Consider the following 26,302-nt stretch of genomic DNA (forward strand, 5'->3'; position numbering starts at 1 on the left):
ACATCTCCCCCATGTATGAACACAGAAACAGCTGTAAGCAGCCTTTGTGATTTTTATTTTTTTTTGCAGAAGCTCAGCATCATACTTCCCTTTTCCTGTCACCCCCAATAGCATGCTGAACCTTTTCATACTTAATGTATTGCAGGTGGACTGTTCGACCTGTAGCGGGAATATGGCAGACAGAAAACGCTGTGTCTCTGTCTCCTGTTTTATTCATGGAAGCAGGAAAACTCAAATCAACTGGTCATGTAAACAACTTTTTTCTTTTCCCCTCTCATTGTTAAACCTGCAGCCAACAGTTGTTGCACGTAACCACGGCCGCTGATGACACAGCGGGAGGCGAAACACTTTAAAAAGGCAGAAAGATAAAGCAAAGTGACAGACAGTGAGAGATCAGCCGAGGGAGAACGGGCTCCTCTGTCGCCTGCCTGCTAATACCTAATGTTTTGGACTCCCGCTGAGAGCTCGCCCACTGCATTCGATTTCACAGCGTCAGCTTTCCGCCGATGTCAAACAGCAGATAGCAGAAGACTAGGGCGGGTCAAAAACACATATCATTGAACCACTGTTCTATCCTCACAACAAAGAGGACCCGTCGGAGGGAGACAACCACAGTGAAACAGACTCTTGACTTTTCACCCCCGCTGAAAAGGAACAAACAGAAACATTTCCCACCCGTTTATAGGCCCCGTTTGTTGCCTTGTAGTCTCGGGTGATTCAGGTGATGTTTCACCGAGCTGAGGTAAATAAACAAGAGGGTTAAAGTAAGTACGGCAAGGCGCAAACAGCAGAGGAGAAAATTAGTGACACAGCAATGTGTTTATGTGAAATCAGACTGTAACGCGGCTGTGAAATGTTCCTGAGGCCTGAAAATAAATGTGCTTTTCTTCTCTGTTGTTTCCGCTGAGTCAGACGGAGCTCTCCATGAGGCATGTTGTGGTGGTAGTCGATGCATCGATCAAAGTCAAACTTAAATACACATTCTGCACCAACAGATGCAATATGTGTAGTAACGCGTTGTCTAAAATCATTAATAAGTTATTTACAGGGAGACAATATAAATGTGTGCACCATCAGAGACTGCTGGTTATTATTATTTCACTATCTCTGGTTGTATTTTTATTATTGCTGGCGATGCTGCAAATCAATGAGCAGGATTGCTTCATGGAAATGTTTGGTTTTGATATGATTTCTGCATTAATGTGATGAAGTACCTCACATTTTAATGTTTAATTTAAAAAAAACAATGATCGCGTCTGGCAATTTATTAAAAACAAACAAAAAAAACATTCTCAATTGATTCTTTCCTGGAAAATCTATTGAGAAATAATCACAATCTAAAATTGGACATAACAAAAGAGGATTTCAACCATATAACCCGCTGCTACGAGACAATACTTTGAGTTATGCAAGTTTTTCTGCAGAGGGAAGTGTTTGTCCAATCGGAAATCAAAGAATACCTGTTAGACCTGTGCTTCAAGACACACTAAGTCCACAGGGAGTAACTTTAGTACACAAAAGAACTTCATAAGCACAAATGTGTTTGACGATAGGATTATATTCTATTGTTTAAGTCTCATGTGTGTGGACTTTGGGTCAATGCTGCAGTACTTCCTCACACTGACAAACAAAGACTTTGGGTTTTGGTTTGATAAAACCAGCCAGCACAAGGTTTAATGTTTCTAAGTGACGTCCTGTTGCTTCAACGCTAGCATCCAACGTCAGTGACCACTCATTGTAACTGTCAGTATTTAGTTCATCAGCTCCAAAACTGATTACACCGCCTTTACATTAAGTAGATTTTAGAACTGAGTTTAGAGAGTTTAAATAAATCACTTCTTAAATCGCATCCAAGACCCAGATAAGTTCCATCTTGTTTCTGTCCTTTGTAGAATTAAAAAGTTGGATTTGATTGCATAAATTTGGTCTATTCAATAATAATTTGATTGATCTGCATCTGTTTTGTTTTTTAACCAGGAATCTATCGGGTGATTTGACCGAGCTCATTGTTTGTGAAAGCGAGCAGATTAGTCTGATCAGCTTCACAAGCGGGGCAATCCTCTGAATGTGTGGCACACCCTGGAGGTTCTGCAAAATTGGAGGAGATAACTAGGTTGGAGAGAGGTGCCAGTGGGTTTCGGGGGTTTAGACAAGCAGACTTTTTAGTATTTCCACAGTGTCATCTTACTAGAAAAACACAGGGAATGAAGACTGGATTGTTTTAGTGGTTAGTTTTTCTGCAAAAAGCTGTCTGTGCTTTCCCAATTTCACCCAGCTTAGGGTTTCTGAGACAGATGATTATTCTGATTTTATATAAGCTTTCCTGGGTGATTTCTCTGCTGGAGGTTTTAAATGTTTATAAGAGCAGAAATATGTCCTAAGAGACCTGCAACCCACATGGCATCAGCAGACTCTTGCCTCCCTAACCTCCGGGTTTCCAAAGCCACAATGTAACTCATCTCATTTCTGACTTACAACTTCAATTAAAAGGTGTCGAACCTGATTTTAATTAAAACTCAAATACTTTACGTCAGTTTCAGCACTTTTCCAGGAGCGAATGATTTATATTTCATTCTCCAAGTTAACTTGAGTGCATATTCTCCAACACCTGCAAGAATTTGACTTTGATCACATTGCATAACCCAAGGATGGTCGGCAGAAATCAACCGTGGGATCATGTAATAATCATGAACCTGGCTCTATAGATAACACTTCCCTGGGCTCGTCTATCTATCAAGCCGAGATCTGAAGATCTGGGAATCAACTCTCTCTCTTTCTTCACGCCTAAAGTGTTGAGGGTGGGAGTAGTTTCGTTTGCAGGCTTCAGACAGTGCAACTGTCTGAGTACCATATTCAATGAAGGTGTAATCTGTGAAAAACAGAAAGAAAATACTCGGCTGTCACTTGTGCTGTAGAGCTCTGTGACAGTTACAGTCCTCTGTGTAAACAGTCCAAGTAATACAGAGCTGTGCTGGAGCTACAATTAAGCATCAGAAGCTTGGAAATATGACACATTGCAACAATTCGTGCATCTATTTTCTCTCTCTTATGTATACTAATGCAGAAACACAACAAAGAAATGCAACAACCTGCAATTTCAATCTTTTTTCCAACACTTGTGGGTAATTAAAAGCAATAAGCAGTAGGTTTTTAAACACAGATTAGGCCTGGAGGTAATTAGGCCCATTGCAGTAATGACCCACTGAGTCCTGTGGGCAGGATGGTGTGTCAGTCACCCCCTCCCATCACATCACATCTCCCAAAGTCAACAGTGACTTGTCCTTCCAGTACGCTACCCTCCAAACGCCATCTGTCCGAACCCTCATCTTTAGGTAGGTTGGCGAGATGAGCGCGGGGAAGCCTCTGATGGTTTCATCTCCCCACGTTTGCATGCCAAGTTAAACAAACTCAATTATATCTGTGAAGGAGGAGCTCTTTCTCCCCTCTGTTTTTTTTTTTTTTGGCTGTCAAATTAGAAAACATGCCTGCACTCGTCAACCCCACTATATGTTGTTTGGCTGCTTAATGAGAGGGTGGGTGGAAGATGGAAAATGTCCCATCTGTTGTGTGTTTAATGGCTGGATTCTTGAGCTCTAATCATACAGCGGGAGTGCCAGGATGGAGCAGACAGCACCCATCTGCTGGCCACTGCAGGGGAAAAAAACACAGTTTCTCAACTCGCATCATCATCATCTCTCTCCACTCTCACTGCAGTGGCTTGTCTGGAAGTTGAGAGCCATCAGCATTACATGTAGAAGACACAGGAGTCTGGCAAGTGCCTGCTCCAACTCATGACTATTCATCATTTATTCATTTAATTTGTTAATTGTCTTCTTGCCTTCAAACTTCACATTTCTTTATTGTCCAACATTGATGTAATAGATATACAGATGTTTACATAGTGGTTTTGGTTGCTGCCATCTTGGCAGTCCTGCCTCCGCCTGCTTATCCAAAAACGAGCAAAGAGGTGGTGCATCGGTGGAGTTGAGGTGGAGCTGAATGATGCCTTGGTGGTCAAACTAGCCGCCTGTAATGGCACCTACCAGTGATGCACGGGTTGATCCAAATTAGAGCGTGTGCCCGCGATCGCCCGCGGTCACGAGTCATCAAACAATATTTTTAATGATATTCGGGTCGCGGTCGGTCGGGTCGTTTGAAATAAAGATGCCGAGTAAAGTTTTGATGCGGGACAAAAAGCACGTGGACCTGAGCAATGCCATTAAACCGCATTTTAAATGAATATAATAACTCAGTAATGCCAGTTTTATGTAGCCCGCTACGAAGTTAATCAAGAGTATAGACTACTTTTTAAAATGTGGGTCAGGAAGCGGGTTGGGTACAATATTTCACAATTATTTGCTGCGGTCCGAGTTCGGGCGGGTTAGTTTAAAACCGCGCATCACTGGCACCTACCTGTCATTCAAACTGGCCATGCTGTTAATTATGCATAATTAAATTAATTAAATTAAATTAAATTAAATTTATAAACGTAAGTTGAACGGGGAAATTAGCTACAGAGACCAAAACTGTTTTTTGTACCAGGCTGTAAAACATGTTTATTTCTTGCTGTGAAGTTTTTAACCTGGGGACTTATGGAGACTGACTCACTTCTGGAGCCAGCCTCAATGGACGTTAGAGGAACTGCAGTTTTTCAGCACTTCCTTTACTTGATAAATGATTGGACGATTAATAAATTATTAAAAAAAAAACAAATCCATTTTCTGTCAGCTGGCTCCATCAATGACCGACTAATCATCTCAGCACTTGGATGAGCATGTAATGCCTTTTGGATTTGAGTTGCCAAATAGAACAAGACAAAAAAAAGACAAAGTAGATTCGGGATGGAAATATATTCATATCACCTCCAGCACTTGGTCCTCATCATGTCTGCGCAAGTCTAAATTCAGGTTGAGGCAGTTTGACAAACAGAGCAGGTGGGTTTTACAACAAGAAGAGAGAGAGAGGGCCTCTGTGCTCTCATCTACAAACAGGGCTGAGTATTCGCATAGCATTTCATAAAGATATAAACTCGCTTTCTCGCTGCAGAGTAGATTCCCTATGAGAGAAAGGAGTGCGAGAGATTTTGGGGGGGGGTGCTCGCACACTGCTTTTCAAGTGTCCACAGAGACTCGTGGTGGGGTGTGTGTGTGTGTGTGTGTGTTGCCACCTCATGTCCAAATAAAGAATAAGCTATAACAGAGAGGAGTTAGGGAGGGATGGGGAAGTGTGAGGAGGGCGTGCAGGGTGTGTGTGGGCTGGATGGGACATACTGTTTTCCGCTGACGTGTTTTCATCATTACGGCTCAAACTGCTGCAGTGTTATGAAAATGAGAATCACGACTTTCTCACTCGAATCGAGATCATGATTCACTCACACACACTTATTATTTCCTCCCTTCTATCAACCACGGTGGGGTTTCCTGATTCTTCAGACTCGGTTTGTTCTTGTTTTTGTTGTTCCTCCAAGGCTGGTTTTTTCTTTCACTGTGTTATCTGAGAAATTGATCTGGACATTTAAAAGATCTGCTGGTATTTTCTTCTTTTTTCAGCTCTGCGTGTCTGCACAGACGTTACATGACGTGACAAAGTTTGGCATTTGTCGATCTAACTTTTTTAATTGGCGGATGGAGTCGCTTTTTTATCTTTTTTCATTTGGTTCTCGTCTTTTGCTCAGCGCAAAACCTAAAACCTTTAGAGAAGCGACGACCAGCCATTATGGATTCACTCATAGATTATTTTCTTGACAAATCGTCTCTGATCATGGTTGTTGGAATTGTCCATCACAGTTCCCAGAGATGTCTTGTTTTGTGCGACCAACAGTCACAGATATCAGTTTAATATCATCAAAGACTCAGTGGACTTTTGTGCGATGAATCATTTATCAAAATAAATGTTCTTTTCATGACGAATCAATTAATCATTTCGACTCTGGACCAAAAAAACCAGAGGAAATCGGTGTGTTGCAATAGTAATCCAGCCCCAAAATACAAGTCAACAACGTGTTTACTCTATCAAAGCAGCCGGTGTATGATAATGATACCCTCACTATGTGCAGAGTTTGAGCTGCAATTTGCAATGAGATCTGGGTTTGAAGCATTTTTTGTTGTGAAGGAGCTGTGATCAGGGAATCGCTAAATAATTTTACTATGCTTAATAAGTGGTCATGCTAGACTGATATGAACTTAACCCACCATAGTTCTGGTATTAGCTGCACGTCAAGCTTAAAAAATAAAAAATCGGCCCTGGCTCAGAGCGGTCGACTTGTTTAGGCACACTGAGATTCATTTCAATACAGGAGAGTTGTTTGACGCTTTGGCAAACGCTTTGACAGTTTGGCAATAGCGCAGTAGCTCGCAAGCGCAGTCCTTGGGGCGAGGGAAGCGGGCAGATGTTGCTACAAAGTGAATGGTTCAATCACAGCCCTGGAGAGTGTTCTAAGAAAATCTGCTTACACACTTACACAGCCTCGGCTGGAACACGAGTACAGCCAGTGTTGACTGACAGTATGAATTAACCAATATTTCTGTATAGATTCTAAATGCATCAGCAAAAAAAAACTACATGTTCCTTGTCTATTCACATACACGCTAACCACATGTATATACACCCTCTAGAGGCGACACTTAAATAGATTTTAGACCTAAGAAGTTTATTTTTAGGATAGCTGTTCCTTATTTATAAAACTCAGCACTGAATTCAACCTTTTGCAGAGGAATTCAAGCAGCATTAAAATTCCAGTTGTCGTCCTAACTCCGGTGGACAGCCCCCCGCGGCTCGCCTCACCATCAGATCTCGTGATCAGTAGGGACGCTCCGTCCATCTCTCCGACTCCCCCCTCACCCCCGCAAAGCGTTGGCACAGTCCAATTACATCTCCCTCACATTTTCGCGCCCCGCGCTGCACGTGAAGGGTGAGCAGGTCTGACAGGCGCGCGCACACTATGTTTTATCGGGCCGCACACATCGAGGGGGTTTCTCTTTTGCACTGTGACACCACCGACAACTGACGTGACTCACCTTTTCTCTCTGTCAGGACACTACAAGACTTTTGAGTTAGAGTCCATCTTCCACTGAAAGATATACATGTGTAACTGGGAGGTTTCACACTGAACCAGTAAATATGATAAATAATGCAGGTTTCATTTTAAATACTATATCCTTTTACGAAACCTGTCAATTCCACAAAAATAAAGTGGAATTTTGTTTGAATCCTGTACTTTTGCACACTATGAGTTGGTTTTTTAGGATTTGGGCCACATCTGGAGTAATAATGACTGAATACTTCACCTCGGTATTGTCTAAACATGCTTATATTCTGCTGAACTCTCACTCTGTACATTGTTGAGTACAAAAAGAGTGAATAAACGCCTAAACTTCGAGTGTAAATCTAAGGGGGATGGTATGATAAAGGATATGCCCAGGTGAATAAAACACAGGATTTTTCCCTTAAGAAGCTGGAGCCTCTCGGATGTGACCAAAAGGCAAACCCACCATCCCGATGCTTTTGTGCAGAGACAAAATAAAAACTGTGAGGCAGCCCCGAGGATCCAGGCGCAGAAACGCAGGGCGATTACATAATGACAGTTCATCCTTAAGAGCTATTTAAAAAAGGGAAATCTCTGAGAAACATTCACGAGATGGAAACCAAACCCTGTATAGCACATTAACTATTCATGCAGCATATTGGCAATCAACAGGGACATTCTTTCCATAAAATAATGAACAATATGCAGATGGAATATTTTTATCTCCATCTCAGTGCAGCTGCTTTCTTTCTGCTACGTCACACTTTGAATCCTCCTCTCGAAAACTGTTATACAGATTAAATGCTATTTATTTTTTTGTTCCACTAATCAACATATATGGCTCAACCCAGCGCAGAGCCATGTTTCTGGAACAGGGATGCTTTGCAGACTTGCGACATTGTGACGTCAAAAGATGCTTTTTCTAAGAGCTGGATGGTTGACTGCCCTCGTCTGGAAGTTGAGAGCGTATTGATTGTTTTTATCCAACGTCTACTTAGCATGGATGACATATTGAGAAATTTCATCATTCACTTGAACCCTGAACGATGTATATTAATTCATTTCTTTTAGCAAATCAGGGTCGACTTCATCATTTATACCGTTCTCCTCGGGTCAGAATCACATGCTCTAATGCCGTAGCTTTTAAAAATGCTCTGTCACTATCAAACTCTCATAGTGCTGAGTGTTCTTTAAGGAAATGCTTTGCTGCCCATTCGTCACTGACACCGAGAGCAGCAGATGAATCATTCTAATGCTGCTCTCATCCCTACCGAAGAAGCCAGAGTGCAATATGTCAGCGGGATACAGACTGTCTCTGTGCTAACTGGAAGAAATGAAAGTCTGAAATGTTCTGACAACAAAGGCCAGGCATGATGTGTTAAAAGCACAGGGCCAGATGTTTGCTCTTTTCTCAAAGCAAGAGAAGCCAAGCGTCTCCAAGGTGTTCTCGTTTCTGAATGAAAACCATGTAGGCCTTTTGGCCACACGCATCAAGCTGATGAGTTAATGGAAAACACATTGTACCTCTTACCACCTGCAGCCTGATTGGCCATTGTTACGCGTCTGGCAGCCTAGTTTCAAGTCTGTGGAACTGCATGATTTATAGTGAGAATGAAAGTGCGTCATCATCATCATCATCAGCAGCCCTACTTAATGATGAGCATGTGACAGAAGCGTCCACTTTTGTATTTTCTCACTGTGGGCTTTTGTGTTCTTGACGGGACTGAATGGCAATAATACAAAAAAAGAAACAGAAAAAATAAGTATTCAATCCTTTGACATTCAGATGGAATCTGACCCCTATTGAAAGAAATGTCTCCACTGAAAGACAATCCTGTTTGTGTGTTTGACAGCCGGGATATCAGTCAATATTTCTATTGTATTAATATGATGGGGACAAGTGCATCGTATTGATATCCGGATACAGACAGTCGCAGTGGCAGACTTGGATTTGCCACAGCTTGTCAATGCAGGTACTTCACTCAAAACAATGTAACTGAAAATCTTTACTGGAATCAGTTTAACTGGACACCGGGTCCTGTGGAACACGCAGGAGGGAATATCATAAACGATGGCAGTAAATTGGACTTGAATGTCAATCTATTGAATCTTTAAGTCTTAATTGGCAAAGCACAGCAGTTCCTATCCATTTATTACTGTTCCCTAGGAGATGCTGCATGGGGAAAAGAAATTCTTGCAGGATGCAATTGGTGAATGTCTAATTCGGTGTCTTATTAACACTAGTTGTTTATATATATAATATAGCCTGTGAACCTGCAAATTACTCTGCTGGATCTCTGTTGCAAAGAGAGATGGTTAATTTTTTTTAAGGGTGTCTCTTTTATATTTCTGCTATATCGTTCACATGGTGGCGCTCTTTCTTCCCCTCGCCCAGCCCTGATTGCCAGCTATCGGCTCGTCAGTTTATTCCAAATGAACAGCTGTTGCTGCTGCCAGAAATGTGTATTTTAATTTTCTGCATGTTTGATGCTCAATAGGACAGCTCAGCACACACACACACACACACTGAGAACATGCATGTGTGTGTGTGTGTTTTCCCATCAGGCTATACGCCTGTCTGGTATGACAGAATTCATCCATCATTTTCTTTGCAAAAACGACCACAATAAAATCACCGCGAGCATTAGAAGCAGGGGATTATTTCACCTTGTGCATTCCTGGATTTAAAAGAAGATGCATCCCTGACAAGTCCGATCAACAGTCGCCTTTTCTTACTCGCAGAAAAACCCCTACGTTGTCGTCTTGGCTGGCAGACGGAGACAGTGAATGACCACTTTCTGTTTGCTATCTGTGAAGAGACTTTTAATGTTCAGAGGAAAAGGTAATTCATCTTTTGATGGGACTTTGAATGCACTGTTGGACAATAATCCACCTTTCTTTTCCTGTCTAGTTTAGTGATGATTGAAAAACACAATGGCAGCCATCACATTGTAGGCCCTGGGGTTGAATCGTACCATTCCTTTATGGAGCAGCTTGCTTTATTGATTTGGCGTGACTGATAGAAAGTGTTAGTAGTAGGTCCCTAATTCGACTTCCATGATGTTGGTGGACTGGAGAGAAACCCAAGCTTCAGACGCAAAGGTGCTCTGACATTTAATCCCATGTATGAGTCATGCTCCAAAAATCGAAGTCCTACAATTCCCATAATACAACTTGATAGCCTTCCTGACTGCTCAACACCCATGTCTTTCAAACTCCACACCTCCAGTTTGCACCGAGGCTTTCTATTAGTCTCAGCCGAAGCGAGTAGCCCGCCACAGAAGCGCATGATACAACTGTTGGTGAGTGAGTAAACTGGACGTCCGGTTGAAGATGTTGGTGGATATGGAAGCCTGTGTCTATTTTAGGTCTTGATGACCAAGTTAACTAAATTTCTGGTCGAAAATCGGACTTTCTGAACCCAAACAGTCGCGTGAGTGACTCCAATACCAAGTCTTCATGGCGTTGCCACCAACCGGTCATCACGCTGAGCAACACACCGTTTAAAGTGTCTTCTCGCTGTAACGGCGACTTGATATTGGCAATTGTTAACACTCGAGTTGCGCAACACTTCAGGGTAGAGTTTGTGTAACGGGGGTCAAGTCAGGATTCCAGTGATTAACATGTACAGGTTGGCCTTTGAGCGGTTATCACTGTGTCTGCATCACAACGGTGTGACATAGAGCGCCGGCGTCTGTAAATAAACAGACACTTCCTGAGCTGCTGTCTTTGAGATTAATAATAGTGTAATTAGCTCAGTGCCCTTTTCAAACGAGAGAGCATCCATAGGCTGGACAAACTATTACATTGACAAAGAGTGTCTAATAGGGTAGTGGCCACCCTTGTCCTTTCGAACAGTTTGTGTTGGATCGCTTCAGGCAGGTTCTGACCCGTTTAGAGTTTAGTTGACTCCCCATGGGTTAAATGGTTTTGTTGTTGGCAGCATGTATTGTTGAGCAACCCGGTTCACGAAGCTTAGACCATTCGTTTAAACGCTTCGATAATCAAACACAGCTGAAAAGGCTTTTCTTGTTGATCTGCTTCATATCATTGTAAATTTGATACTTTCAGGTTTTTGTTTTTTTTATTCTTTGGTGAGACTGACGAACCAATTCAACGAATCTCTTGACTTTGTCATTTTTCAAAATCACATAATTACTAATGAAAAGAATTATCACTTTCATACCTGACCTGAGTGTTCATATATTCCTGATAAACACTGATTTGTAGTGAAGCTATAGGCTACTATTTTCTATATTTGTCATGCAATTCCAGGCTGTTCCACCTGCCAGATTAAACTGAGCAATGCTTGAGCAGCTCATTTCCGATTCAAGCACTGGGCCTCAGTCAGCTGCCTCGTGTTGCTTTGACAAGGTCCAGCGACATGACGACTGTCCGGCTTGCTGAAACTAACACACTGTGTCTGTGGCCTTTTGACTGAACATGAGTCACTTCTGTTGAGTTTTTAACTTGTACGTCAAAGTTTAGGTCAGTAGCACATGGTGCTGCTTCATATCTTCTCGTGGTGTGTGCATTTCACACGTGGGGTTTGTACGGTGCATGGGAATAAATTAAAGACTGCGTGATTGATGGATGTTTGGTTGGAGGGGGGTGCCTATCCTGAGCCCACATCTCCTGATGTGATGCAATTTTGCATTAATAACCCTGATGCTCAGTCTCCTGCTGAAAATAATCAACCAATTCTGATGATTTATTGGTTTAATACCAAACACAAAGCTTTTCTAAATGTAGGATTTGCTGTGTTTTTCTCTTATATGATTGTAATGGATCACTGGATACGTGTGTTATAGACGAAGCACCAATTATCTGGGAATTAATGAACAGTCAACTGATACCAACATAATATATTATCCAGCCCTTGTCCAGTTACGTGACATCACTGGAATAAGAAACTGCTGTAAATGTCTTCAGGCAACAATTATAATACAAATAAAATCCAAACTTCCCCTCAGCACAGTTCCGATAACAAGACTTTGACATGATACAATCTGCATCACAGTCAGCGCCAGAGAGCCAAACGCTCCACAGTGGATCCATTGTGAAACTGTCAGCTATACACACAGGGGCCGACATGCCACCGAGACACTGACACATTGCAAACACATGGATGGGAGGTGACACCTTGAAAAAAAAAAAAATAAAAAATGCAACGCTCTGGTCTGGAGCGCACAAATCCCCGGTGGCCCACCAGAAGCACAATCAAGCAACATTAACAGGGACAGCTAAGCATCTGGCCTACTGGGGCACGGCCTTTTCTACACACAAACACACACACACACACACACACACGCTACAACGCATTTGAAGATGATAGAGAGCACTGAAGGCTTCTTTTGTTTTCTCCTCCTCAGAGGGAGAGAGATGGGATGTGGTGCGGGGAGAGAAAGCTCGACTTATCACACACACACACACCCACACACACAACCACACACACCCACACACAACCAGCTGCAGTCCATGAGTGGACTCCTGTTTCTGCAGTGCGCCGTAAATTTCAGTCTGGCTTCACTGGGCGGCACGCGCATCAGAGGGATCGGATAGCATCCAACTCCACTCTGGCAAGAGCGCCTGTCCATCATCCAGGAGGTGCACAGGGAGCAGAGCTGTGGAACAACACCCCTGGGAGGAGAGACCGGAGAGCGCAGAGAGAGAAAAACAGCCCAGTGGCGCCACGCATTCGGAGTGCGCGAGGGTGATCCCCGGGCGCAAATGCGAGAATGCGCGCACCGGTCAAACCGCGGCCTCGCCGCACCACACTCCTGTTTATGAATCCAGCTCCTCTTACATAACACACAACCACCCACCCACACCACCAACACACCACACACACACACGACACCCAAACGGAATTAGGCGGGGGCGCCACAGTACATTCACGCGCCCAGGGGGCAAAAAATGCAAAAAAAAACAACAACTTGCACTCCTATCCTGGAGCACCAAAAAAATAAAATAAATTGAACACGCCAACAAATTCGTTCTCTGTCTTATCCCTCGTCGGGCACCTCCTTGGACGCCACGCCGCTTCCTTACCGGTTTAAAAAGGGATCGACGCGACTTCTGACGTTTGTTCCTAATTTCTAACGGATATGTTTTCCGTTTCCCCGAGCCGCTGCCATCTTCCGAAGCTGCCCGAGCTTGGGATAGCCGATACTCTTCTTTTCCCGTGTGGTGTGCTTTGTGTTGTTTGTGTTGTGTGGGTTGTCTTTTGTCGTGCCACGGGCACGCTCCGCCGAGCCGTGTCTCTTTTTGCCCAAACAATATTTTTAATGATATTCGGGTCGCGGTCGGTCGGGTCGTTTGAAATAAAGATGCCGAGTAAAGTTTTGATGCGGGACAAAAAGCACGTGGACTTGAGCAATGCCATTAAACCGCATTTTAAATGAATATAATAACTCAGTAATGCCAGTTTTATGTAGCCCGCTACAAAGTTAGTCAAGAGTATAGACTAGTTTTTAAAATGTGGGTCAGGAAGCGGGTTGGGTACAATATTTCACAATTATTTGCTGCGGTCCGAGTTCGGGCGGGTTAGTTTAAAACTGGCCATGCTGTTAATTATGCATAATTCAAGCCTAAACGTAAGTTGAACGGGGAAATTAGCTACAGAGACCAAAACTGTTTTTTGTACCAGGCTGTAAACATGTTTATTTCTGCTGTGAAGTTTTTAACATGGGGACTTATGGAGACTGACTCACTTCTGGAGCCAGCCTCAAGTGGACGTTAGAGGAACTGCAGTATTTTAGCACTTCCTTTACTTGATAAATGATTGGACGATTAATAAATTATTTTAAAAAAAAACAAATCCATTTTCTGTCAGCTGGCTCTAATCAATGAACCGACTAATCATCTCAGCACTACTTGGATGAGCATGTAATGCCTTTTGGATTTGAGTCTGCCAAATAGAACAAGACAAAAAAAAGACAAAGTAGATTCGGGATGGAAATATATTCATATCACCTCCAGCACTTGGTCCTCATCATGTCTGCGAAGTCTAAATTCAGGTTGAGGCCAGTTTGACACACAGAGCAGGTGGGTTTTACAACAAGAAGAGAGAGAGGGGCCTCTGTGCTCTCATCTACAAACAGGGCTGAGGCTATTCGCATTAGCATTTCATACACAGATAAACTCGCTTTCTCGCTGCCAGGTAGATTCCCTCATGAGAGAAAGGAGTGCGAGAGATTTGGGGGGGGGGTGCTCGCCACACTGCTTTTCAAGTGTCCACAGAGACTCGTGGTGGGGTGTGTGTGTGTGTGTGTGTGTGTGTGTTGCCACCTCATCGTCCAAATAAAGAATAAGCTATAACAGAGACGGAGTTAGGGAGGGATGGGGAAGTGTGAGGAGGGCGTGCAGGGTGTTGCGTGGGCTGGATGGGACAATACTGTTTTCACGCTGACGCGTTTTTCATCATTACGAAGCTCAAACTGCTGCAGTGATATGAAAATGAGAATCACGACTTTCTCACTTGAATCGAGATCATGATTCACTCACACACACTTTATTATTTCCTCCCTTCTATCAACCACCGGTGGGGTTTCCTTGATTCTTCAGACTCGGTTTGTTCTTGTTTTTGTTGTTCCTCCAAGGCTGGTTTTTCTTTCACTGTGTTATTCTGAGAGATTGATCTGGTACATTTAAAAGATCTGCTGGTATTTTTCTGCTTTTTCAGCTCCGTGTGTCTGCACAGACGTTACATGACGTGACAAAGTTTGGCATTTGTCGATCTAACTTTTTTAATTGGCGAATGGAGTCGCCTTTTTTAATCGTTTTTCATTTGGTTCTCGGCCTATTTTGCTCACCGCAAAACCTAAAACCTTTAGAGAAGCGACGACCAGCCATTATGGATTCACTCATAGATTATTTTCTTGAGAAATCGTCTCTGATCATGGTGTTTGGAATTGTCCATCACAAGTTCGCAGAGATGTCTTGTTTTGTGCGACCAACAGTCACAGATATTCAGTTTAATATCATCAAAGACTCTGTGGACTTTTGTGCGATGAATCATTTATCAAAATAAATGTTCTTTTCATTGACGAATCAATTAATCATTTCGACTCTGGACCAAAAAAAAACAGAGAGAAATCGGTGGTGTTGCATAGTAATCCAAGCCCCAAAGTACAAGTCAACAACGTGTTTACTCGATCAAAGCAGCCGGTGTATGAATAATGATACCCGCACTTATGTGCAGAGTTTGAGCTGCAAGTTGCAATGAGATCTGGGTTTGGATGCATTTTTTGAATACGTGAAGGATAATTTTACTATGCTTAATTAAGTGGTCATGGTTGAGACTGATATGAACTTAACCACACTAGTTCTGGTATTAGGTGCACGTCAAGACTAAAAAAAAAAAAAAAATCGGGCTCCTGGCTCAGAGCAGTCGACTTGTTTAGGCACACTGAGATTCATTTCAATACATGGAGAGTTGTTTGACGCTTTGGCAAACGCTTTGACAGTTTGGCAATAGCGCAGTAGCTCGCAAGCACAGTCCTTGGGGCGAGGAAGCGGGCAGATGTTGCTACAAAGTGAATGGTTCAATCACAGCCCTGGAGAGTGTTCTAAGAAAATCTGCTTACACACTTACACAGCTCGGCTGGAACACGAGTACAGCCAGTGTTGACTGACAGTTTGAATTAACCAATATTTTCTGTGTAGATTCTAAATGCATCAGCAAAAAAAACTACACTTGTTCTTGTGTCTACTCACATACACGCTATCCACATGTATATACACCCTCTAGAGGCGACATATAAATAGATATTAGACCTAAGAAGTATATTTAGGATAGCTGTTTCTTTATTTATTAAACTCAGCACTGAATTCAACCTTTTGCAGAGGAATTCAAGCAGCATTAAAATTCCAGTTGTCGTCCTAACTCCGGTGGACAGCCCCCCGCGGCTCGCCTCTCATCCACCTCAGATCTCGTGAATCAGTAGGGACGCTCCGTCCATCTCTCCGCACTCCCCCCTCACCCTCGCAAAGCGTTGGCACAGTCCAATTAACATCTCCCTCACATTTCCACGGCCCCGCGCTGCACGTGAAGGGTGAGCAGGTCTGACAGGCGCGCAGCACACTAATGTTTTATCGGGCGCCACACATCGAGGGGGTTTCTCTTTTGCACTGTGACACCACCGACAACTGACGTGACTCACCTTTTCTCTCTGTCAGGACACTACAAGACTTTTGAGTTAGAGTCCATCTTCCACTGAAAGATATACATGTAGTAACTGGGAGGTTTCAGCACTGAACCAGTAAAATATGATAAATAATGCAGGTTTCATTTTAAAATACTATATACCTTTTACAAAACCTGCTCAATTCCACAAAAATAAAGTGGAATTTTGTTTGAATCCTGTACTTTTGCACGCTATGAGTTGGTTCTTACGATTTGGGCCACATCTTGGAGTAATAATGACTGAATACTTCACCTCAGTATTGTCTAAACATGCTTATATTCTGCTGAACTCTCACTCTGTACATTCTTGAGTACAAAAGAGTGAGATAAACGCCTAAAGCTTCGAGTGTAAATCTAAAGGGGGATAGGTATGATAAAGGATATGCCCAGGTGAATAAAACACAGGATTTTTTCCCTTGAAGAAGCTGGAGCCTCTCGGATGTGACCAAAAGGCAAACCCACCATCCCAATGCTTTTGTGCAGAGAACAAAATAAAATACTGTGAGGCAGCCCCGAGGATCCAGGCAGAAACGCAGGGCGATTACATAATGACAGTTCATCCTTAAGAGCTATTTAAAAAAGGGAAAGTCTCTGAGCAAACATTCACGAGATGGAAACCAAACCCTGTAATAGTACATTAACTATTCATGCAGCATATTGGCAATCAACAGGGACATTCTTTCCATAAAATAATGAACAAATATGCAGATGGAATATTTTTATCTCCATCTCAGTGCAGCTGCTTTCTTTCTGCTACGTCACACTTTGAATCCTCTTCTCGAAACTGATTATACAGATTAAATGCTTATTTATTTTTTTGTTCCACTAATCAACATATATGGCTCAACCCAGCGCAGAGCCATGTTTCTGGAACAGGGATGCTTTGCAGACCTGCAACATTGTGACGTCAAAAGATGCTTTTTCCAAGAGCTGGATGGTTGACTGCCCTCGTCTGGAAGTTAGAGCAGATATTGATTGTTTTTATCCAACGTCTACTTAGCATGGATGACATATTTGAGGAATCTCAACTCAGGTCTTGGAAAAAAAACGAGAAATTCATCATCACTTGAACCCTGAAACGATGTATTAATTCATTTCTTTTAGCAAATCAGGGTCGACTTCATCATTTATACCGTTCTCCTCGGGTCAGAATCACAATGCTCTAATGCCGTAGCTTTTAAAAATGCTCTGTCACTATCAAACTCTCATAGTGCTGAGTGTTCTTTAAGGAAATGCTTTGCTGCCCATTCGTCACTGACACCGAGAGCAGCAGATGAATCATTCTAATGCTGCTCTCATCCATACCGAAGAAAGCCAGAGTGCAATAATGTCAGCGGGATACAGACTGCTCTGTGTCTAACTGGAAGAAATGAAAGTCTAGAAATGTTCATGACAACAAAGGCCAGGCATGATGTGTTAAAAGCACAGGGCCAGATGTTTGCTCTTTTCTCAAAGCAAGAGAAGCCAAGCGTCTCCAAGGTGTTCTCGTTTTCTGAATGAAAACCGTGTAGGCCTTTTGACCACACGCATCAAGCTGATGAGTTAATGGAAAACACATTGTACCTCTTACCACCTGCACCCTGATTGGCCATTGTTACGCGTCTGGCAGCCTAGTTTCAAGTCTGTGGGATGAAAGTGCGTCATCATCATCATCATCATCAGCCCTACTTAATGATGAGCATGTGACAGAAGCGTCCACTTTTGCATTTTCTGACTGTGGGCTTTTGTGTTCTTTGACGGGACTGAATGGCAATAATACAAAAAAAGAGAACAGAAAAAATAAGTATTCAATCCTTTGACATTCAGATGGAATCTGACCCCTATTGAAAGAAATGTCTCCACTGAAAGACAATCCTGTTTGTAGTGTTTGACAGCCGGGATATCAGTCAATAATTTCTATTTGTATAAATATGATGGGGACAAGTGCATCGTATTGATATCCGGATAACAGACAGTCGCAGTGGCAGACTTGGATTTGCCACAGCTTGATCAATGCAGGTACTTCACTCAAAACAATGTAACTGAAAATCTTTACTGGAATCAGTTTAACTGGACACCGGGTCCTGTGGAACACGCAGGAGGAGAATATCATAAACGATGGCAGTAAATTGGACTTGAATGTCAATACTATTGAATCTTTAAGTCTTAATTGGCAAAGCACAGCAGTTCCTATCCATTTATACTGTTCCCTAGGAGATGCTGCATGGGGGAAAAGAAATTCTTGCAGGATGCAATTGGTGAATGTCTAATTCGGTGTCTTATTAACACTAGTTGTTATATATATATATATATAGCCTGTGAACCTGCAAATTACTCTGCTGGATCTCTGTTGCAAAGATGGTTAATTTTTTTTAAGGGTGTCTCTTTTATATTTTCTGCTAATATCGTTCACATGGTGGCGCTCTTTCTTCCCCTCGTCCAGCCCTGATTCTGCCAGCTATCGGCTCGTCAGTTTATTCCGAATGAACAGCTGTTGCTGCTGCCAGAAATGTGTGTTTTAAATTTTCTGCATGTTTGATGCTCAATAGGACAGCTCAGCACACACACACACACACACTGTGAGAACATTGCATGTGTGTGTGTGTGCTTTCCCATCAGGCTATACAGCATGTCTGGTAATGACAGAATTCATCCATCATTTATCTTTGCAAAAAACGCACAATAACATCACGCCGCAGCATTAGAAGCAGGGGATTATTTCACCTTGTCGCATTCCTGGATTTAAAAGAAGATGGCATCCCTGACAAGTCCGATCAACAGTCGCCTTTTCTTACTCGCAGAAAAACCCCTACGTTGTCAGTCTTGGCTGGCAGACGGAGACAGTGAATGACCACTTTCTGTTTGCTATCTGTGAAGAGACTTTTAATGTTCAGAGGAAAAGGGTAATTCATCTTTTGAATGGGACTTTGAATGCACTGTTGGAACAATAATCCACCTTTCTTTTTCCTGTCTAGTCTTCTAGTGATATGATTGAAAACACAATGGCAGCCATCACATTGTAGGCACCTGGGGTTGAATCGTACCATTCCTTTATGAAGCAGCTTGATAGAAAGCGTTACTAGTAGGTCCCTAATTCGACTTCCATGATGTTGGTGGACTTGTGAGAGAAACCCAAGCTTCAGACGCAAAGGTGCTCTGACATTTAATCCCATGTATGAGTCATGCTCCAAAAATACAGAGTCCTACAATTCCCATAATACAACTTGATAGCCTTCCTGACTGCTCAACACCCATGTCTTTCAAACTCCACACCTCCAGTTTGCACCAGAGGCTTTCTATTAGTCATCGAGCCCGAAGCGAGCTAGCCCGCCACAGAAGCGCATGATACAACTGTTGGTGAGTGAGTAAACTGGACGTCAGGTTGAAGATGTTGGTGGATATGGAAGCCTGTGTCTATTTTAGGTCTTGATGACCAAGTTAACTAATTATTCTGGTCAAAAATTGGACTTTCTGAACCCAAACAGTCGCGATAAGTCACTCAATACCAAGTCTTCATGGCGTTGCCACCAACCGGTCATCACGCTGAGCAACACACCGTTTAAAGTGTCTTCTCGCTGTAACGGGCGACTGATTATTGTGCAATTGTTAACACTCGAGTTGACGCAACACTTCAGGGTAGAGTTTGTGTAACCGGGGGTCAAGTCAGGGATTCCAGTGATTAACATGTACAGGTTGGCCTTTGAGCGGTTATCACTGTGTCTGCATCGCACACGGTGTGACATTAGAGCGCCGGCGTCTGTAAATAAAACAGACACTTTCCTGAGCTGCTGTCTTTGAGATTAATAATGGTGTAATTAGCTCAGTGCCCTTTTCAAACGAGAGAGCATCCATAGGCTGGACAAACTGTTACATTGACAAAGAGTGTCTAATAAGGGTAGTGAGACCACCTTTGTCCTTTCAGAACAGTTTGTGTTGGATCGCTTTCAGGCAGGTTCTGACCCGTTGAGAGTTTAGTTGAACTCCCCATGGGTTAAATGGTTTGTTGTTTGGACAGCATGTATTGTTGAGCAAACCCGGTTCACTGAAGAGCTTAGACCATTCGATTTAAACGCTTCGATAATCAAACAGAGCTGAATGAGGCTTTTCTTGTTGATCTGCTTCATATCATTGTAAATCTGATACTTTCAAGGTTTTTTGTTTTTTTATTCTTTTGGTGAGACTGACGAACCAATTTCAACGAATCTCTTTTCAAAATCACATAATTACTAATGAAAAGAATTATCACTTTCATAACTGACCTGAGTGTTCATATATTCCTGCTAAACATTGATTTGTAGTGAAGCTACTAGGCTACTATTTTCATATGTCGTCATGCAATTCCAGGCTGTTCCACCTGCCAGATTAAACTGAGCAATTCTGTGAGCAGCGCATTTCAAATTCAAGCACTCGGGCCTCAGTCAGCTGCCTCGTGTTGCTTTGACAAGGTCCAGCGACATGACGACTGTCAGGCTGCTGCTGAAACTAACACACTGCATGTTGTGGCCTTTTGACTTAACATGAGTCACTTCTGTTGATGTTTTAACGTGTGACGTCAAAGTTTAGGTCAGTAAGCACATGGTGCTGCTTTCATATCTTCTCGTGGTGTGTGCATTTCACACGTGGGGTTTGTACGGTGCATGGGAATAAATTAAAGACTGACGTGATTGATGGATGTTTGGTTGGAGGGGGTGGGCCTCCTGATGCCTCCTGATGCCCACATCTCCTGATGTGATGCATATTGTGCATTAATAACCCTGATGCTCAATCTCCTGCTGAAAATAATCAACAATTCTGATGATTTACTGTGTTTGATACCAAACACAAAGCTTCTTAAATGTGAGGATTTGCTGTTTTTCTCTTTATATGATTGTAAATGGATCACTGGATGCTGGTGTTATAGACGAAGCACCAATTATCTGGGAATATAATGAACAGATCAACTGATAACCAACATAATATATTATCCCAGCCCTTGTCCAGTTCACGTGACATCACTGGAATAAGAACTGCTGTAAATGTCTTCAGGCAACAATTAAACACAAATAAAATCCAAACTTCCCTCCCTCAGCACAGTTTTCCCGATCAAGCACATTTGCACTGATGCACATCTGCATCAATGTCAGAGCCCAGAGCAGCCAAACGCTTCCTACAGTGGATCCATTGTGTAAACTGTTCAGCTACACAGGGGCTTCGACATGCCACCGAGCCACATGACACATTTGCAAACACATTGGAGAGGTGATCACCTTGCAAAAACAAAAAAAAATAAAAAATGCAACGCTCTGGTCTGGCAGCCGCACAATTCTCCCTGTGTGCCCACCAGAAGCCAATCAATGCAACATTAACAGGGACAGCTAAGCATCTGGCACTTGGCTCACGCGCCTTTTCTACACAAACACACACAAACAAACACACACACACACACACACACACACACACACACACACGACTGTCAAAGCATTTCAGATGACTGAGACGCACTGAAAGGCGTCTTAGTTTGTTTTTCTCCTCCACAGAGAGAGAGAGAGATGGGATGTGGTGCGGGGAAGAGGAAGCTCGACTTATCACACACACACACACACACACATACACACACACACACACACTCACACACACACACACACAGAGCTGCAGTCAATGAGTGGACTCCTGTTTCCTGCAGTGCGCGTAAATTTCAGTCTGGCTACACTGGTGCGGCACGCGCATCAGAGGGATCGGATAGCATCCAACTCCCACTCTGTCAGAGCCGCCTGTCCATCATCCAGGAGTGCACAGAGAAGCAGAGCTGTGCGCAACAACACCCCGGGAGGAGAGACCGGAGAGAGCGAGAGGAAAAACCAGCCCAGTGCGCACTCCTTCCACTTCTTTCCGCTGAGTGTCTCGTTTCACGGGGCGCAAATTGCGAAATGCGCACACGGTCAAACTCGCCGCTCTCTCGCCGCACCACACTCCTGTTTATGAATCCAGCTCTCTCTTACAAACACACACACACACACACACACACACACACACACATAGGAATATAGGCGGGGGCGCCACAGACAGTCACGCGCACAGGTGCAAATGCAAAAAAAAAAAAAAACTTGCCACTCTCCATGGAGCAAAAATAATAATAATGATAATAAAGCCAGACAAACTTCTTTCTCTGTCTTACCTGTCCGCGTGCACTCTCCTGGACACACGCCGCTTATTAACGGTGAAAAACACGCGCGACTTTGAGTTTGTTCCTCATTTTCCTCCCGGTTCTTTTCTCAGTTTCCTCCCGCAGCCGCTGCCATCCTCTCCAGAGCTGCACGGCTTGTGGAGAGCCGATACTCTCTCTTTCTCCCCGTGTGTGTGTGCCTGTGTGTGTGTGTGTGTGTGTGTGTGTGTTTGCGGGCAACGGGACGAGCGAGCAGAGCCGGGGCTCGTGTGCGCATCTCTCCTCCGGAGCGTCCTCCAATCCTGCCCGGCTACTGCGGCGGCTCGAGCCGAGGAAGGCACCTGATTGGTCGGTCCTCAGATCAATCCACGGCCATCAGGTTCGGACCGACCTCCCTGTGCGTCTCCCTTCCACCTCCCCTCTCTCTCCCTCTCTCTCTATTATCTCCCTCTCCTCCTCTGCTCCTCTGTTAACACGTGATTATATAAGATAGTGATCAGGAAGGATACGTTATCCCCATCTCATTTTCTTCCACACACACAGTGGCAGATACCTTCCCTGACTGTCCCAGTGGAATATAAAGCTTTTTTTATTATTATTTTTAAACACAAATTTACTGTTTAACAAGTTTGTAAAGTCACAAAGTGTCCAGTCATTTATTCAGATGTCATCCTGTTGTCATTTCTATGTGGAAAAATTGTGCAAAAATATATTTTTCATTCTCCGTTAACAAAATCCTATCAGCGAGGAAGTAATTACAGTTTCCATTGAAAACTGCAGCTTTATTTTGAAAAGCATGAGAGACAGGAGCTCAAACTCTGGGCAGCAAATCACCCTGATGATCAGAGCGGTGCGAGTTACAGACTAAGTGATGCTTTGATTTTGATTTTTTTTCATTTTAGCAGCAAAGTGTTCAAAGCTCTTTTCACTGCTATGCCAAAAAAAAAGTGTTTTTTCTGTCCTACTTCTGTGAACTGCCTTTTTTTATATATATATTTGATGTGAACACTTAAGATAAGCGCCAAACAAACAAAGTTTCAGTCTTCACATCGCGCTGAATTGATCTCAGGAACAACACACAAGGATAAAAACCAAGTGTGAGCGCTAACTTTGCTCCTGAGGATCTAAATTCTGAGTTGTGAAATGCCAAACGCTGCAGTTCCTCAAACAGCCACTCGAGACTGGCTACAGGATGAGTAACTAAATGTGCTACTTTTCAGGAGAGCTTCGGCGCTACAACGAAAGATTTGTATCCTGCGGATCGATACGGTTTGAAGGTTCATTACCGACCTTGGCTGAAAACATGCACACTCACGTCATGCATGATAGGAACATCGTTTCGAGGCTGCAGCTAAAGATTATTTGCATTGCATCGATCTTTTTGGCTATAAAATAGTCAGAAGCGCTCTCCACAAGTTCAAGACAGTTCAAGAACATTTCTCAACACAGAATTTCATTGAAGTGAATTTCAGCATCTACAGTATAATCCATAATGATTCAGAGAAATCTCTGCTTACTGAATGCCCATGACCCTCGACCCCTCAGGCAGCACTGCATTAAAAACTGACATGATTGTATAAAGGACGTGAGCTCAGGAACACTTCAGAAAACCATTGTCAGTAAACAGTTCATCGCTGTATCTACAAATGCAAGTTAGACTCGACCGTGCAAAGTGAAAGCCAAATATCAACACCATCCAGAAACACTGCCAACTTCTCTGAGCCTGAGCTTATCTGAGATGGACTGACGGAAAGAGGAAGCCTGTGCTGTGGTCTGATGAGTCCACTTTTCAAATTGTTTTTTGGAAATCGTGGATGTTGTGTGTTCCAGCCTGGATTTGATTTAGCGTCCAGACTTTATTGGAATTTGTGTTGTGGTATGTTGACTGACCGAGAGATTCACCAATCGGTTATCGTGCAAATGTGCAGAGATGAGGGAGTGTGCTTTTTTTGGTAAGGCAACTGTTTGTGCTTCAGTAACTCTCCTTTAAAAGGGCACAGATGAATACAATTCATCCCTCGATGCATCCATGTTTTCAAATCTACACACAAGGTTGAGGCAGTGGCATCCATGTCTGGTGGCTCTTTTAGAAATCACTATTTCTCTGGCCAAAGTTTTAAACATTTTCAGACATAAATAGTCTAACAAAAAATATCCTTTGTAGGTTCTCTGAATGAGATTTTCCCCAGAATCTTAATAGTGCCATCAGCAAAGCACAGTTACCAATTTCTCCAGTGACTCTGGAAGAGTTAGGGTAGTGGGGACAACATCTAAGCAAGCAGAAATAAATTAGAAAAAGTTTAATTTGCTCATCTGGCTTTGCCTTAGAATAAAAAAAATATATATTATTGGAGATTCAAATATTTAGGAAGGCAATTTTGGGTGCTATTTGGTTTAGTCTCAGAAAGAAAAGGAACATTGTCCATGTGCTCCAACACAACTCAATCAGGAAATGGCTGAAGCACAAAAGCTCTCGATCAATGCAAGCACAGAAGTGCTTTTAGTTTCAGTTGTTTGAGTTTTTTTATTCAGACATTTTCTTGTGTATATGCACTAACTTAACTTTCAGTGCCATTCATTGATCTGTAGTAATCACTCATCCCACTAAATGTAAACCTACAGTGCATCGCTTCTGTTTCCAGTCAACAGAGTGCATCAGTAGTCAGCTGCTGCTTTGAGGTGCATAAGCGATGCGCTGAGGCGTTCAATAAAGAATGACGTTTTGTTTTGAACCGTCTTGCGAAATTCTTTGCACTGCTCTCTGAAATTCAAAGCTGGTATCTGCGACCATGTACGCATCTATAGGAACACTTTCCTTCTCCAGCATCTACACATCTGGTCGCAGTCTGTCGCAGGGGGCCTTTCGATGATCTTTGTTGTGTCTGTTCATAATCTGACCGGGGGATTGAATCCACAGACTTGCAATTGCATCGTGGACAAGAAATACAGAGCATGTCCAAAGCTGTTTTTTAACAGTACAGATGTTCATCTGCAGGCCAAAACATAAAGGTGTGAACCAGTATAACATGTTTCGTGAGGATTAAACAGTGTGCCCAGTAAAAATCTGTCTACTTTATGTAAGGGAGAAATAATCAACAAACACCAGAAGATACATGTTTTGTTTGAAGCTTTTGGGGATGGGACCCATCAAATCCACTCCCAGCATCTCCCAGGGGTGGTGAACTTGAGTTTGTTGAAGTTTTCCTGCAAGTTTTCTGTTTTCTGGTTTGTACAGTTGACATGTGGCACAGTTTTTTACATGTTCTCTGACATCCCAGCTCAGCTTTGGCCAGTAGACAAGATGTTGTAGTCTTCAGTAGGTTTTATGCCCCAGTGGCCTTATGGATAAGGCACTGGCCTCCTAAGCCAGGGATTATGGGTTTGAGTCCCATCAGGGGTGCCACTTTTGTAGTGGGTCAACTAGAAAGTATGCTGGGGTGCCAGTCAGAGTCAGGCCTCGTTTACACGTACGCAAGTATTTTTAAAAACGGAGACATTTCCCTTTTTTTGTACCGATCTTTTACACGCAAACAGTGAATTCGCCTCTGAAAACGAATCTTTCTAAAAACTCCGGTTGAGTGGAGATTCTGGAAAACTACGGTTTTGCGTTTGCGTGTAAATTGACATAAACAGAGTTTTAGGCAGTTGATGCGCCAAAAGTGCGACCAGTGTTTACGTTTTGCTATGACGATGATCATGGAAGCAAGCTGCCCATAGGCTTGACGTAGTTATGATGGCGCTCCATGGCGTATTTATGCAGGTTGATGTAAACGAAAACTTTTTTGAAAACTATACTATGTGCACAATGTTATTTTGGAAAACGGAGGGAGGGAAATATTCGTTTCTCAACATACCCGGCTCTGTGTAAACAAAGCCTTAAGTCTGGCCAAAAAAAATAAATAAAACAGAACAAAAATAATTCAGTCAACCCACACAGAAATAATAACCAGATAGATCAGCACAGCAATAA

At 42.9% G+C, this 26,302-nt stretch overlaps 1 protein-coding gene across 2 annotated transcripts in view; it reads right to left on the reverse strand.

The window, feature by feature from the left end:
• Nucleotides 1-26,302, reverse strand: part of LOC104919696 (cadherin-18) — a 167,406-nt gene that overhangs the window by 63,218 nt on the left and 77,886 nt on the right. The window contains exon 1 of one of the 2 annotated variants that reach the window (XM_019279372.2): nucleotides 22,345-22,844. The exons of the other annotated variant lie outside the window; for it this stretch is intronic. The gene's annotated coding sequence lies outside the window, so the exon portion shown is untranslated. Of the gene's footprint in view, nucleotides 1-22,344; nucleotides 22,845-26,302 lie in introns of those variants that run through there. 2 annotated transcript variants of the gene reach the window in all.

Source organism: Larimichthys crocea, chromosome XXIII, assembly GCF_000972845.2.
Source record: "Larimichthys crocea isolate SSNF chromosome XXIII, L_crocea_2.0, whole genome shotgun sequence".
NCBI lineage: Eukaryota > Metazoa > Chordata > Actinopteri > Sciaenidae > Larimichthys > Larimichthys crocea.